The 13,300-nt window shown below is 36.3% G+C and overlaps 1 long non-coding RNA gene across 1 annotated transcript in view; it reads left to right on the top strand.

Annotated features, from left to right (window-relative positions):
- Positions 1-9,226, top strand: part of LOC110350002 (uncharacterized) — an 81,721-nt gene extending 72,495 nt beyond the window's left edge. Inside the window, exon 4 of the long non-coding RNA XR_002396242.2 lies at positions 9,037-9,226. This is a non-coding gene — a long non-coding RNA (uncharacterized LOC110350002). The remainder of the gene's footprint in view (positions 1-9,036) is intronic.
- Positions 9,227-13,300: the final 4,074 nt, after the last annotated feature.

Genomic DNA, 13,300 nt, shown 5'->3' with positions numbered 1-13,300 from the left:
GCCCCTATGTGGATCCAGGTAATGGCTCAGCACTGCCACGGGTATGTGTGTGTGTTGTTGGTGCCTGCATGGCTCACCTCCTTGGTACTGTGGCGGGGGCTCTGCTCCTTGGTGCTTGGGGCTAGTGGTATGGCACCCCGATAGGCTCACCTCCCAGTGCTGGGGGTCTCTCCATCCATTTCTTTTTGATTATGCTGTAGTAGTTTTCAAAAATATATTTATTTTAATTTGTCAATTTTTGATGTGAAACATTTTACCTTTTTGTTTTAAAAATATCTATATTATGTGCACTTACAACAATTCTTATTCCTTATATTGGTCATTTGTGTCTTTTTTTTCTTTTTGCTCCAGAATTTTCTACATGGGCTTTTAGAAATTGTGGTGTTATCAAAGAACAAGCTTTTGTCTTTGTTAATTCTATTTGTTGCTTACTTTCTGTTTCATTGATTTTTGTGATTTATTTCTTTCCTTCTACCTACTTTGAGTTGATTTAGTTGCCCACCCCCCTTAAGGTCATTAATCATGGTTTTTTTGAAAAAATGGAGAAGAAATTTAATTTTAAAAATAGATCTCAGTAAAAATGAAATACCAAAAGCTGGTCATTATCATAGAAAAATAAAAGGTAAGAGGAGTTTGGTTTACTAGATTTTTTTCTAATGTAAACATTTTAAATCACAAATTTCTTTGTAAACACTGTTTTAACTGCATTCCACAAATATATCTATGTTCTGCTTTTATTAAAATTTAGTTCTGAATACTTTCTAATTCTTTTATAATTTATTTTATGCATGGATTATTGAAAAGTCTTGTTAAATTTTTAATATTTGTAATTATCCTAGCTATGTTAGTGTTATTGATTTCTAATTAAGTTTTTAGAGGTCAGAGAACATATATAAGTTCAACCCATTGGAATTTATTGAAACTTTCATTGTGGTCTAACATATTATCTATCTTACCGAATTTACTGTATGCACTTGAAAATAAAGCTTATTGTCCAGTTGTTGAGTGTTACTGCAAATGAGAGAAAGATGAGTATGTTTAGTTTTTTATTCTATGTATTTATTTATCTTTGTCTAGTTTTTCTACAATTTGCTGGAAAAAGATGTTAAACTCTTTACTCTGTACAATCAACTAGCTTTCCCTTTAATATTGTCAATTTTTAATTCAAGGATTTTAAGGTTGTTATGGGGCATAAACACGTTTATAATTGGCAAGATTTCCTGATGAATTAATTCTATTATTGTGAAATGTTCTTCATTAATTTTGGTAACACCCTTGAGATCTATTTTGTCTTATATAATAGCCATATTATCATCAGTCTTTACACGGTGTATCTGTCTATTTAATTTCAACTTCTTAATTTATGTTTAAGGTGTGTGTCTTGTTCATAGTTTTTAAAAATTGAATTAAAAAAATTTTAAAATTTTAAAAAAATTATTCTGATAATCTACAGTTTTAAATTGGAATGTTTAGTCTATTAACTTTTTTTTTTTTTTTTTTTGGTCCTGGGGATTGAACTCTGGACTTGTGCTTGTGAGGCAGGTGAGGAGCCACTGAGCCAAATCCCTGGCCTTTAATCTACTAACTTTTAACTTGATTCTTTATATTGCTGAATTTAAATTACTATTTTATTCTTTATGCATTTGAACCCCTATCATTTCTTCCTTCTCTTATTCTTTTTTGTACTATTTCAATATCTTAATTTACATTTTCAATTTAAAGTTATACTCTTGTTCATTTCAAAAGTTAGCTTTATACATTTTAACATTTTCATGGCTTATGTAGGCTAATATGATAAAAACTAGAAATGTTATAATGTATAGATTCATTTACTCTCTATCCTACAATCTTTTAAATTACAGTTGTTATAAATATTATATATAAGTACATTATGAACCATACAAGACAATGTTACATTTTTGCTGTGAACAATAATTTGTATTCCAAATTTAAAAAGTATTTTACATTTATTCATATATTTACCATTTATATATGATAATTTTCATTCATTCCCAAATCCAAAATTCTCTCTAGTGTCATTTCCCTCAAAGTAAAGTACTTTTAGTAAGGTTCTGAAGGTGACAAATTCTAAGTTTTTCATTATCTAAAAGTGTCTTTCTTTCACTTCTATTGGTGAAGGATATTTTGCTGGATTTAGAATTTTGGGTTGGAAGCAATGTTTAAAACATATTTTAAAGGTGTTGCATTGTCTCCTAGCCTGTATGGTTTATGGTAAAATGTGTGTGATAATTTTATCATTGTTGTGCTACATGCAACGTGATGTTATTTCTTGATAGCTTTCATACTTTTTTCTTTATCTTTGCTGGTTACCAAATCGACTATCATATACCTAGGCATGGATTTCTTCACATTTATCCTCAAGTTTTTTTGAGCTTTCTGAATTTGTACATTTATATCTTTCAATCATATGGAATTTTGGGGGTATTTTTCTTTATAATTTTTTTCTGCCCTATTCTCTTTCTAGGTGAAGTATTTTGTAATTACTTCATAGGTCTCTGAGGTTCTGTTCATTTTTTGCAAACTCCAAACCCTCCATCTTTCTATTTGAATTAGCTGACTTTTGTTAATCGGTCTTCAAATTCACTGTTTCCTTTTATCTTCATTCCGTTATTAGGCTCATCCACTGATTTATTTAAAATTTCAGGTGTATTATTTATCAGTACTAGTTTTTTTCATGTGTAGGACTGCGGATTGAGTCAAGGGCCCTGCACTGAGCTACACCCCAGTGCTCTTTTACTTTATATTGTTCTAAAGAGTGTTGATATTTTATTTTGTCAGGCAATTCATTTAATTTGGCTTAAACTGAAAACTCCATGCTTTTGAAATGTGGAAGTTCAGAACTGAGTTTAGATTTATAAGAATTAAGTGTAAGCTGCCTTCCATTTGACCTACTCATATATAATTCAGGAGAAAACCGAAGACTTGTGCTGAGTTTAAGAACTGAATGTGATGTTCTTTCCTGGCATTCTTGTCTCCAAATTCTTGGCTTGTCTAGTTTTCCTGGGATTTTAAATCCCCTGATTCTTCCAGCCAGAGCAGTGGCAGACTTTTTCTTGGAATTTAAGCCATGCTACCTTGGCCATAATTCTGGTGGCCTTCAGGGAAGATTTGAAGAAATTGAAGTTTATGCTGTGACAGTTTATCACTACAAAATATGCTTGCTTTTTTCATTTCCCAGAGACTTCAAGTATTTACCTTTGTCTTCATTGATCTGCATTTTATTTGAGCTAGCTTGGTTAGGTTTCCTTTTCCTGCAAAATCATAGCAGAAGCCATTCATTTGGTGCCTAGGATTACCATAGACTTGGCAGAATGGTGCAATGGGAAAGATATAGACATACCACTATATTTGAGCTATATGATTTATGCAAGTGTTTAGCTTAGTAATATATTCTTGCAAATCACTTGAAAATTTAGTACCAAAAATATTTATTATTTCATATGGATTTGCAGGTCAAGAATTCAACAGCTCCTTGAGAGTTCTGTTTCCAGATCTCTTATGAGGTTGTTATCAAGTTATCAGAAAGATTACAGTGCTAAACATTTGACCAGGGGTATTTGTAAATTCAATCAATATTGTCAGGAAACTGAAGCAAGAGACTTCATATCCTTGGCACATGGAATTCTCCATAGGGCCATCTACAACATGGTTTCCACTCTCTGTGGAGAGAGAGAGTCAACACTTAGTTCACATAAAAGAGCCACTTTTCTTATGCTGTCTTTAATAACTGGCTTTGAGTTGCTTGGAATCTAAACTAAGTGGCTGGTTTGTTTACCGTGACTTTCAAAACTCACAGCCACATTGAAGCTATTGAGGTGTCTCAGCACCATTACCTAAATCTTTAACCCAAGGTAGTTTTGTAGTTCTAATATAAATTTGTAGGTATGAAAAAAATCTTGAACATTGTGCTTCGATTTAATGTTATCATAATAGTCCATTTTAAGCAGTTTGGAAGACTCAGAGGGCATAGAAGCATGACAGGCTAAGAGGGGAACAGCTAGGCTGATTCTAGTGCATCTTTCAGTCAGCAGAATTCCCTCTTCTCCTTCTGTCTCCTCCTGAGTAATTCCTACTGTGCTTCATCAGAAAAGCTTGCTTCTTGGCCTTTTTTTTTTTTTCACAACATAGTCAACACATTTCCATTTATTCCATTCTTATTCAGAAGGAGGAAGAGTTGTGGTCCAGTACTCAACTCCTGTGAGGTTACACTGGCTGTCCTCAAAGCCCATGCGATTTTCTATCTGCTTTTGGGAGTCTTGTGATTCCTTTGCTCATTCCATTAAAGGTCTCAACATTAGTACTGGGTAGAGGGACAGACAGGGGAAGTCGTACATATTTGGATGATATCAGAGGAATTCCCTGTAGAGAGTCATATTTTAAAAGCTATGTGGCTGATTGAGTGCTGATTTCCCAGATTAATAGTCTGTATGTGGCACCAGTAGTGTGACCAACAAATGAATGTCAATTCAGTTCTTCAAAACTTAACATTTGCCTTGGCACATTTGGGACTAACTACACTAAATGTCTTTGGGTATATGTCCAGGTCTGTGTAGCCAGTGTCCTGTATCAGAATACCTTTGAGTGATATTGATACAATATTGCCTGAATACTTAGAATGTTCCCACCTCCACTGATTTCTTTCTTTTTTTGGATATGTTGTTCATTTATTTTGTTTTGTTATAAAAGAGCATCATATGAATAAACATATTTAACCCTTACACATTAGCAAGAATGAATATCCAGATAAGCATTTGACATCAAAGAAAATTCCATAAAAGCTTTTAAAAAACATTTAATAAAATATTAAATAAAAAACATTAAGACTGTATTAGTCACTTTCCTTTCACTGGAACAAAATACTCAACATTCACAACTTAAAGGAGGAAATGCTTATTTTTGCTTACAATTTCAGTGGGTTCAGTCCGTGATTACTTGGATCCAAGGCACAAATTTTGTGGTAGAAGGGCCTGGTGGAGGAAAGCTGTTTACATCATGACAGCCAGGAATCAGAGAAAGAAGGGAGGTGCTGGGGACAAGAATATACCCTTCTAAGTCATGCCTCCAGTGACTTTGTTCTTCCATCAAGGCCATACCTCTGTATATATAAAGCCATTGAGGAACATTTTAGATCTAAACCATAACATTCCATCTCTGGCTCCCAAAAGGCTCATGTCCATTTCATTATGCAAAATACATTCTCTCCATTTCTAACAGTTGCCAAAGTTTTAGCACTTCTAACATTGCTGAAAAGTTCAAATCCAAAGTCTCCTCTGAGAACCAAAGCAAACTCTTAGCTATGTAAAAATAAAAAAGAGAGTTAAACACTTCCAGCATACAATGGCACAGAGAAAACATTCTCATTCTTAAAGGGAGGAATAGGGGGATACAAAGAAATTGAACCAAAGCAAGACCAAAACCCAGAAGAACAAACTTTGAATCCTATAGCCCCAAGTCCAATACCAGGTCCAGGGCAGGTTTTGGTGAGATATGAGCTCCAAAGGGTGGCTCTGGTCCTATGGCCTTGCTGTTGCAGTCCATATGGACTCTGTCTTGGGATGGGGCTCCTTACTGCCTGAAGCTTTCCCCATCAGATGTTCCATAATCCTGGCATCTCTAACTTCCTAGGGTCTACACTGCACCTTTGGCTTCATTCTCATCCTTCATGCATCACCCTTTGAGATGCATCTGACAGGTACTGTGACCTTGTCACATATATATTTTTCCTGGTCCCCTAGTCCTTCTTCTGTAATCTGAGTGGAAGCCTTCATGACCCCATAACTCTTACATTCTGCATGTTTAAAAAACCAGCACCATATGGATGATGTCAAGGTCTGCAGGCCCAGGCAGTATCCTGGCACCCTTGGACCTTGACTCAGCAGCTTCTGAGTGGTAGAATGGCTAAGTCCAGTGAAAATAATTCTAGGGAACTAATTCCCTAGGAAAATCTTGACTAGATATGCCAGGGACTCTCTTTTCAAATGAAAGGTTTACAGATTACAGTTTTGCATCCTTGAGCCTAAAACAAGTGGAGTCTTGCTGATTTCTGAGATGCTTTCTAGGCATCATTCCTATTGTCTTGATGAAAGACTCTTGGCTTCTTTCTAATGTTAATCTTTTAAGCAACTATTCTCTCCTTTGGCCTGACTTTGTAGCTGCTTTCTTTCTGACAAAACTGCAAAAATTTCAAGGTCTACCACTTACTCTTGATTCTCACTGTTAATCTAGCTAAAAGCAGCCAGGAGTACTCATCCCACAATCTGAACATTGGGTTACCTTGACATTTCTTCTGTCAGATTAATTAACCAACCACTTATAAATTCACAGTACAAAGTTTTAGGACATGGGCAAAATGTAGACCCATTTTTTGCCAGAATGAAACCTGCATGGGCCTTAGTCTAGTTCTAATAAAGTCCTCATTCCCAACTGAAATGTCCTGAGCCTGGCCTTTACTGTCCACATGCTTATCAGCATTCTAGTCTTCTGAGCTCTGACTAGTATTGCACATCAAGCATTGTTCACAACATTCTAGATCAAACTTGAATCTCTAAACTTTTCCAACCTCCTCCTGGAAACCAGTTCCAAAGACTTCTGAACCACATGGTCAGGTATAGTTATAGCAGTGACCCTTCTCTGGGTAACAATTTTCTGTAATAGTTACTTTCTTATTATAGGGACAAATTACTCGACACTTGCAAATTAGAGAATGAAAAATTTATTTTGGCTTATAGTTTCAATAGATTCAGTCCATGGTGGACAGCTCCAAGACTGGGACTGCATGATGGAAGGGCCCAGCAGAGGAAAGCTGCTCATGTCATGGCAGTTAGGAAGCAGAGAGAGAAGGGAGGAGTCAGGGACAAGAATATACTCTTCCAGATCACACCCCTAATGTCCTGTCTCTTTCAACCAGGCCCCACTCCTAAATACATGAGACCTTTGTAGGACATTTTGGATCCAAACCATAGCAAAAATCAAATTCTTTGTAAAAGTGAATAATTTTATTTTCTAGTAACAAAATTATGAACCACTTATGGGCTCAATTATGTACCTCTTTATTGAAAGATATAAAGGATGATAGTGTGTTTCTCTGTCAGTAAACTGAGGAACTTCTCTTTTCCTTTTTCTTGTTTTTCTCAGGGCTTTGCTTGGTATTCTGGGTAATGTTCACCTAGATTGGTGCATATTGATTGAGAGTTGCAGCCATCCTACAAAATAAACGAATACAAAATATACATCCTACAAAATAAACAAATGAGATATTTCTTTACTATGCAAATTTGTGAGAAGACATTGAATTAAAGGTTAGATGATTTGGTACAAAGTAAAAAGCTAAAATGAGTCAGGCTTCCAGCAGAAATACTAAAGGGAGAGATTTGATAAATTTATTAAGTTTAACATTTCTGTCTCTATCTCACCCATAAACAAAAGTGTTATTCATTTTGATGTACTCAAAATCCTCCTCACAGACAAGGATCTAATTCTGAGCTTGGGGACTGCTGATTATAAGTTGAGGCTCCTGAATGGGCCTCCTTGTCATCCTTATTTCCCATCCAGCACACCACTTCAAGAGGCTGAGTTCTTGGCAGTCATAGTCCTACTCTGCAATTCTTTATTTTGCCTCTTTCTTCACTAATTCATTCTGAGTTCCAAGCCCACTGATTTCCCCCTTGCTTCAAAATGGTTTTACCTATTTATTAACCCAGTGGGAAGAATTAACTTTTAACTCCAGCATCAGCATTGTTTTGTGTCTCCTGAGACATCTCAGCATGACTGCACACCATGAAATTTGAGTTGTGATTTCTAGACCTGGAGTGTATGTGTAGAGAAGGAACTTCAGGGGTGTCTTATAACATAAGGAAAGTATTTTGATGGGTATACAAGTCTACAAATGAACATTCATTCATGAGGCTGAACTTTTATTTATAGCAAATACAGTTATTATTCTTTACTTGCTATGTATTGCCCTAGCACTGTGTAGTATACAATGTGTCAAACTGTTTGCTGAGTACTTACTCTTTAATTTAAATAAACAAGGCCATTTGTGTATTTGAATGATAATCTAATTAGATGAATGCAGAGTTTTCTTGATCTTCTGTGGTACTAAGTCAAAATCTTAAGACAAATTGCTCATGTGTATATATGTGAAATAATAACTCTATAATCAGCATAGTAAAAATGGTGGAGCCCATTGAGATAGAGAAATTATGGGCAGAGAAGAATAACAAACAGAGTTAAATGCTATTTACTATGAATTTATAACATACCATATTGACCTCTTACTTGGTGTGAGGCAAATCTATCCTGCTGCTTGTTTTTGTAAATACTCTTATTGAAACATAGTCACATCCATTTATTCAGGTATGGTCTATGCCTGCTTTCATATTATGATGGAAGAGTTACCACAGGGACTGTATGGCCCATAGTACTTTAAATATTTACTATCTGGTCCTTTATAGAAAAAATTAGGTGACCTCTGTACTAACGTATCTAGATATTGAAATATCATTAGGTGACTATAATTATGCCTTATAATAGGTAAAGAACTTGTAACATCAATAGATTAACTAATGTCCAAAAGTTGCACAATTGAGAGTGAGTGACTAATGATTTGAACTCAGGTATGCTGATTCCAGAACCTGTGCTCTTAAGTGCTGTGCAACTCTTAACCTCTGTTACTGTATAACACATAATTTTAGTTGTGCTACAAATAGAAAATAACTGGAACTCATCACTCTGCTCTGGCTTGTACCAACTTGGTTCAGATTCTGTCTGGACAGAAGAGCAATTTGTGTCAGTTAAAGAGTAAAACAAGGAAGTAGATGAAGGACCATCAGCCATAATGGCACCTAATATGAGCTGAATGTTTGTGCTCCCCTAAAATAATATGTTGAAATTCTAACTCTTAATGTCATGGTAGTTGGAAACAGGGACTTGGGGAAGTAATTAGACCATGGACGTAGAGCTCTCCTTAATGGTATTGGTGCCCTTACTAAATAGCTTTCTTTTTATTTCTCTCAGTCATATAAAGATACAAGAAGAAGATGGCTGTCTGCAAATCAGGAAGACTGACCTCACCAGACATTGGATCTGCTGGTTGTACCTGGATCTTGAACTTCCCAACCTTCATATGTATGAGGAATATGTTTGCTATTTAAGACACCTAGTCTTTTAAAAATTTTTTTTAAAATTTTTATTTATATATTTATTGGTACATTTTAGGGATACAATACATTTACATTTATCATTGGGTGTTTGTACCTGAACATGATGTATCTTAGTTCTTATTTTTTCTCCCATTACCTGTGCAACCTTCACCCCCTCCACCCTTCCCTATTTACATAGACTTTGATTCCATTTTTTTCTTTCTCATAATTTTTCCTTTCCCTTCTTCCCTTTCCCCTTCCCCTCCCACCACCCTCAAACCCTTGGACATTTTCCTATTTCAAATTATCAATTATTCATTTTAATCATTTCCATCCTTATTTACACTTTCAGTTTCTCACACTAGAGAAACTATTCAATATTTACACATGTGTGTCCTATTTATTTCACTTAAGAGGATGGCCTCAATATGCATCCATTTAGCTATAAATGTCTCTAGTTTCTCATTCTTTATGGCTGAGTAGTACTCCATTCTATAAAAAAAACACATCTTTATCCAGTTTCCAGTCGATGGGCTTGGGCTGTTTCCAAGCTTTAGCTATTACAAACTGTGCTGCTTTAAACATAGGTGCACATATATCACTGTGGTATGATTCTTTTAATTCTTTGGGGAAGATTCCCAGTAGGGGAATAGCTGGGTCAAATGGGACCTCTAGTCCTAGTTCTTTGAGGTATCTCCATACTGACTTCCACAGTGGTTGCACCAGTCTACATTCCCACCAAAAATGGAGAAGTGTTCCTTTCTCTCCACACCCCGGCCAACATTTGTTATTCGTTGATTTCTTGATAGCAGCCATTCTTTGTGGGATGAGGTGGAATCTCAGTGTTGTTTTCATCTGCATCTCTCGAATGACCAGTGATGTTGAACATTTTTCCATATATTTGTTTGCTGTTTTTACTTCTTTGTCTGAGAAATGCCTGTTCATTTCTGATGCCCATTTTTGAATTGGGTCTTTGAATTTGGGGGGTTCTGAGTTTTTTCAGTTCTTTATATATTCTTGACAGTAGACCTTTGTCTGAGGTACAGCTGCTAAAAATTTCTTCCCACATTGTAGGTTGTCTTTTAGCTCTGTTGGTTGTTTCTCTTGCAATGCAGAAGCTTTTTAATATAATGAGATCCCAGTTGTTGATTCTTTGTGCTAGTTCCTGTGCTACTGAAGATTTGTTCATAAAGTCTTTTCCTATGCCAACATCATCAAGAGTTCTACCTAACTTATCTTCCAGCAAGTTTAGTGTTTCTGTCTTAATATTTAGATCTTTAACCCACTTTGATCTTAGTTTAGTGCATGGTGATAAGTATGGGTCTAGTTTTAATCTTTGGCAGGTTGAAATCCAGTTTTTCCAACACCATTTATTAAATAGGCTATCTTTCCTCCAATGAGGGTGGTTGGCTCCTTTGTCAAAGATGAGGTGGCTGAATATGTCTGGAGTTGTTTCTGCATCTTCTAATCTATTCCACTGATCCTTGGGTCTGTTTCTTTGCCAGTGCCATGCTGTTTTCACCACAGTAGCTTTGTAGTATAGTTTCAAGTTGGGGATTGTGATACCCCCGGCCAAGGACACCTAGTCTTAATGTTTGGTTAATGTTGCTATTTAAGACACCTAGTTGTATAATGTTATATGGGCCCAAACTGATGTAGAAAGTACCTATTTCTACTACTGGGTCCAGATATCCTAAATAAATTCTGTCCAGGGAGACTTTGGATTTCCTTTTTAAAAGTTGACCTCTAGCCTGGTAACACAGGAGGGACACAATAGGAGTTAAAGATTATTTATAAAATAAGAAATTGGGTGTCATTGTGGGATCTCTGCCCAGTTCCTATGACCTCTCCTTCCTAATATTAGCACCTTGAATTTCCATTGAGAAAGTACTTCTCCACCAGTTATTCACATAGACTGAGTGGGACTGACCTCACTTGGAATCCAATGGTGGACTCTGATTAGCTGAACAAAGCATCCTCTCCTTTGGCCTATTATAATTTGTTTAGAAACTGACACATGATTCAAGCTAGTCTAATCAAAGTGAAGCTCACCATCAGTAATGGAAGTTCATAAATACTCTCTTCTCCATGGAAGGTGATCATGTGAGGATCTGAATGCTGAAACTGCCGTCACAATGAAGGAAGAACCTGGAGCTGCTAAGTGGTCACTGTGAGGAGCTTGAAGATGGAGCTACCTAGATTTTAACTTGGATCCTGAAACCAGGCATATTATTTGAATTACTTAGTATGTAAACAAACAAAGACCAAAAACCAAAACAACTCTCCTCCCCCAAAACCCACAAACAATTCAAGTGTATGTGTGTGTGTGTGTGTGTGTGTGTGTACGTGTGTGTGTGTGCTTTGCTTAACCAAATTTGGATTTTCTATTGCTTGCCACAGATTTGTAATCAACAGAAGCAGTAATATGGTAGAGTGCAAAGAAGATGGCATTGGAATAAGGAAACTAGTTTTTGGGATTCTGCACATGGTGCCTGATTTGTGGTTCTTGATTCCCCAGCTGAAGAAAATGCTTAGCCCCATTTTCCTTATAGGACTATTTTGAGGGGGAAGATACATCATTCCTGTGCTCCAAGTTGATTTAGAGTTGACTTTCTGTAGATCAAGGTCCACTTTATTCTGTTCACTGTGATACAGCAAAGCCCTTCAGAGCTGTTTTAGTCTTGCTTCCCTGGCAGTTGCACAATCATCATATGATGCAATTTATGTATTGGTTTCATAGACATCTCATTTTGTTAGAGTCCAAGGGAAAGATTTGTCAGTCTTTCTTGGGTATTTTCCTTTGGGCAGGAGTGGAAGGCACAGAGTAGGAAGATGACTAAGCTGAATGTCATGCTGCTTCAGATGGAAATGATCAGTTGGAGAATGGATGACCATGTATTAGGGATACTGAGTGTGTATATCTACACCTACACCAGACTTGTGTGAGTTCTGCATTTATTTCCAGGCAGAAATTTTTAGGCAATCAGCACAGTGTACTATTAGAATAGGAAGCAGATAGCCAGGCTGTCTGTGTAATGATGGGCTAGTAATTAAATGAGTTAAGTTTTGTAAGGTCTCAGTTTTTCTCATCTATTTAATGGGTATCTAATACTTGCCCTGGCAAGCTCACATTGTTGATATGGGAATAAAATGATAAAATGTCAGTGAAAATGCTTTGTGTTTGCAGAAAGCCCAAGTAAAATGCTAAATATGCAAAAACTCAGAAGCTGCTCATAGTTTTAGACCTAGTTCTTATTCACTGAAATACTTTGCAAAGGGAATTCTTGCTTTATGAATTACATTTTCCAGCAGCATATCTCATAAAGTATGGTAAATGTTAAGCTTCTGAAGATGTTCAGGATTCAGTGTGTACATGTAGTTACTGTCTAGAGAAGGCCCATGGATTGTTGTCATCACCATCATCATCTTGTCTGTCTGTATCTTATCACTGTATCCTCATCACTTTCATTTATCAAACGCCAAAGGCAGGGTTAAGTTGATGATTTACATACATTCTTTAATTTAAACCTTACAATATCCTTGTGTGTTATTACTTCCTTTTTGCATATGAGAAAATCAAGATTCAGAGACTGAGTTTCCAAAGATCACATAGTGGAGAGCTGTGCCATAACTCAAGCTCTTGCTCTTTTTACTGCAGCACACTGCCTCTACCAAGGGGAGCTTTGGAATTAGACCTGGAAGTTCTGATCTCATTCCATTGCTTCAGCAATTCAACACAAAGGCTCTGGTCCAACCCTTTTCCTTTTGGGTCTCAGTAAGTAATATTTCATCCCTCTCTGCTCTGATCCCACCCTCATTGCCAGATTCTGGAACTGTCTGTGTGTTTCCATTCTATAGTTCAGCTTCTCTCCCCAGGCATTTGAGAAAGGCATTCTCTACAAAAAAGGGAAAACACATTTTATTAAAGCAAACATGCAGTCCTCAGCACTTTTACTTATCTTATTTATACACTGCAGTGCGGCTTTCTATGACCTAGTGATTATCATTTCCCAGAGCTATCATCATTTTAAAGCTACCTGTTCATCCTGCTTCAGCAGATGGTACTATGCTAGGAGTATTGTAAGAGCTTTAAAGAAAGGAAAACATAAACAAAGGAAAGATGTGTGGTTAGGTCAGCG

The sequence above is a fragment of the Heterocephalus glaber genome, unplaced genomic scaffold (assembly GCF_053883595.1).
Source record: "Heterocephalus glaber isolate CG9 unplaced genomic scaffold, H.glaber_assembly_v1.0 deba00001481, whole genome shotgun sequence".
NCBI lineage: Eukaryota > Metazoa > Chordata > Mammalia > Rodentia > Bathyergidae > Heterocephalus > Heterocephalus glaber.
This window is presented reverse-complemented; position numbering and strand designations above follow the sequence as displayed.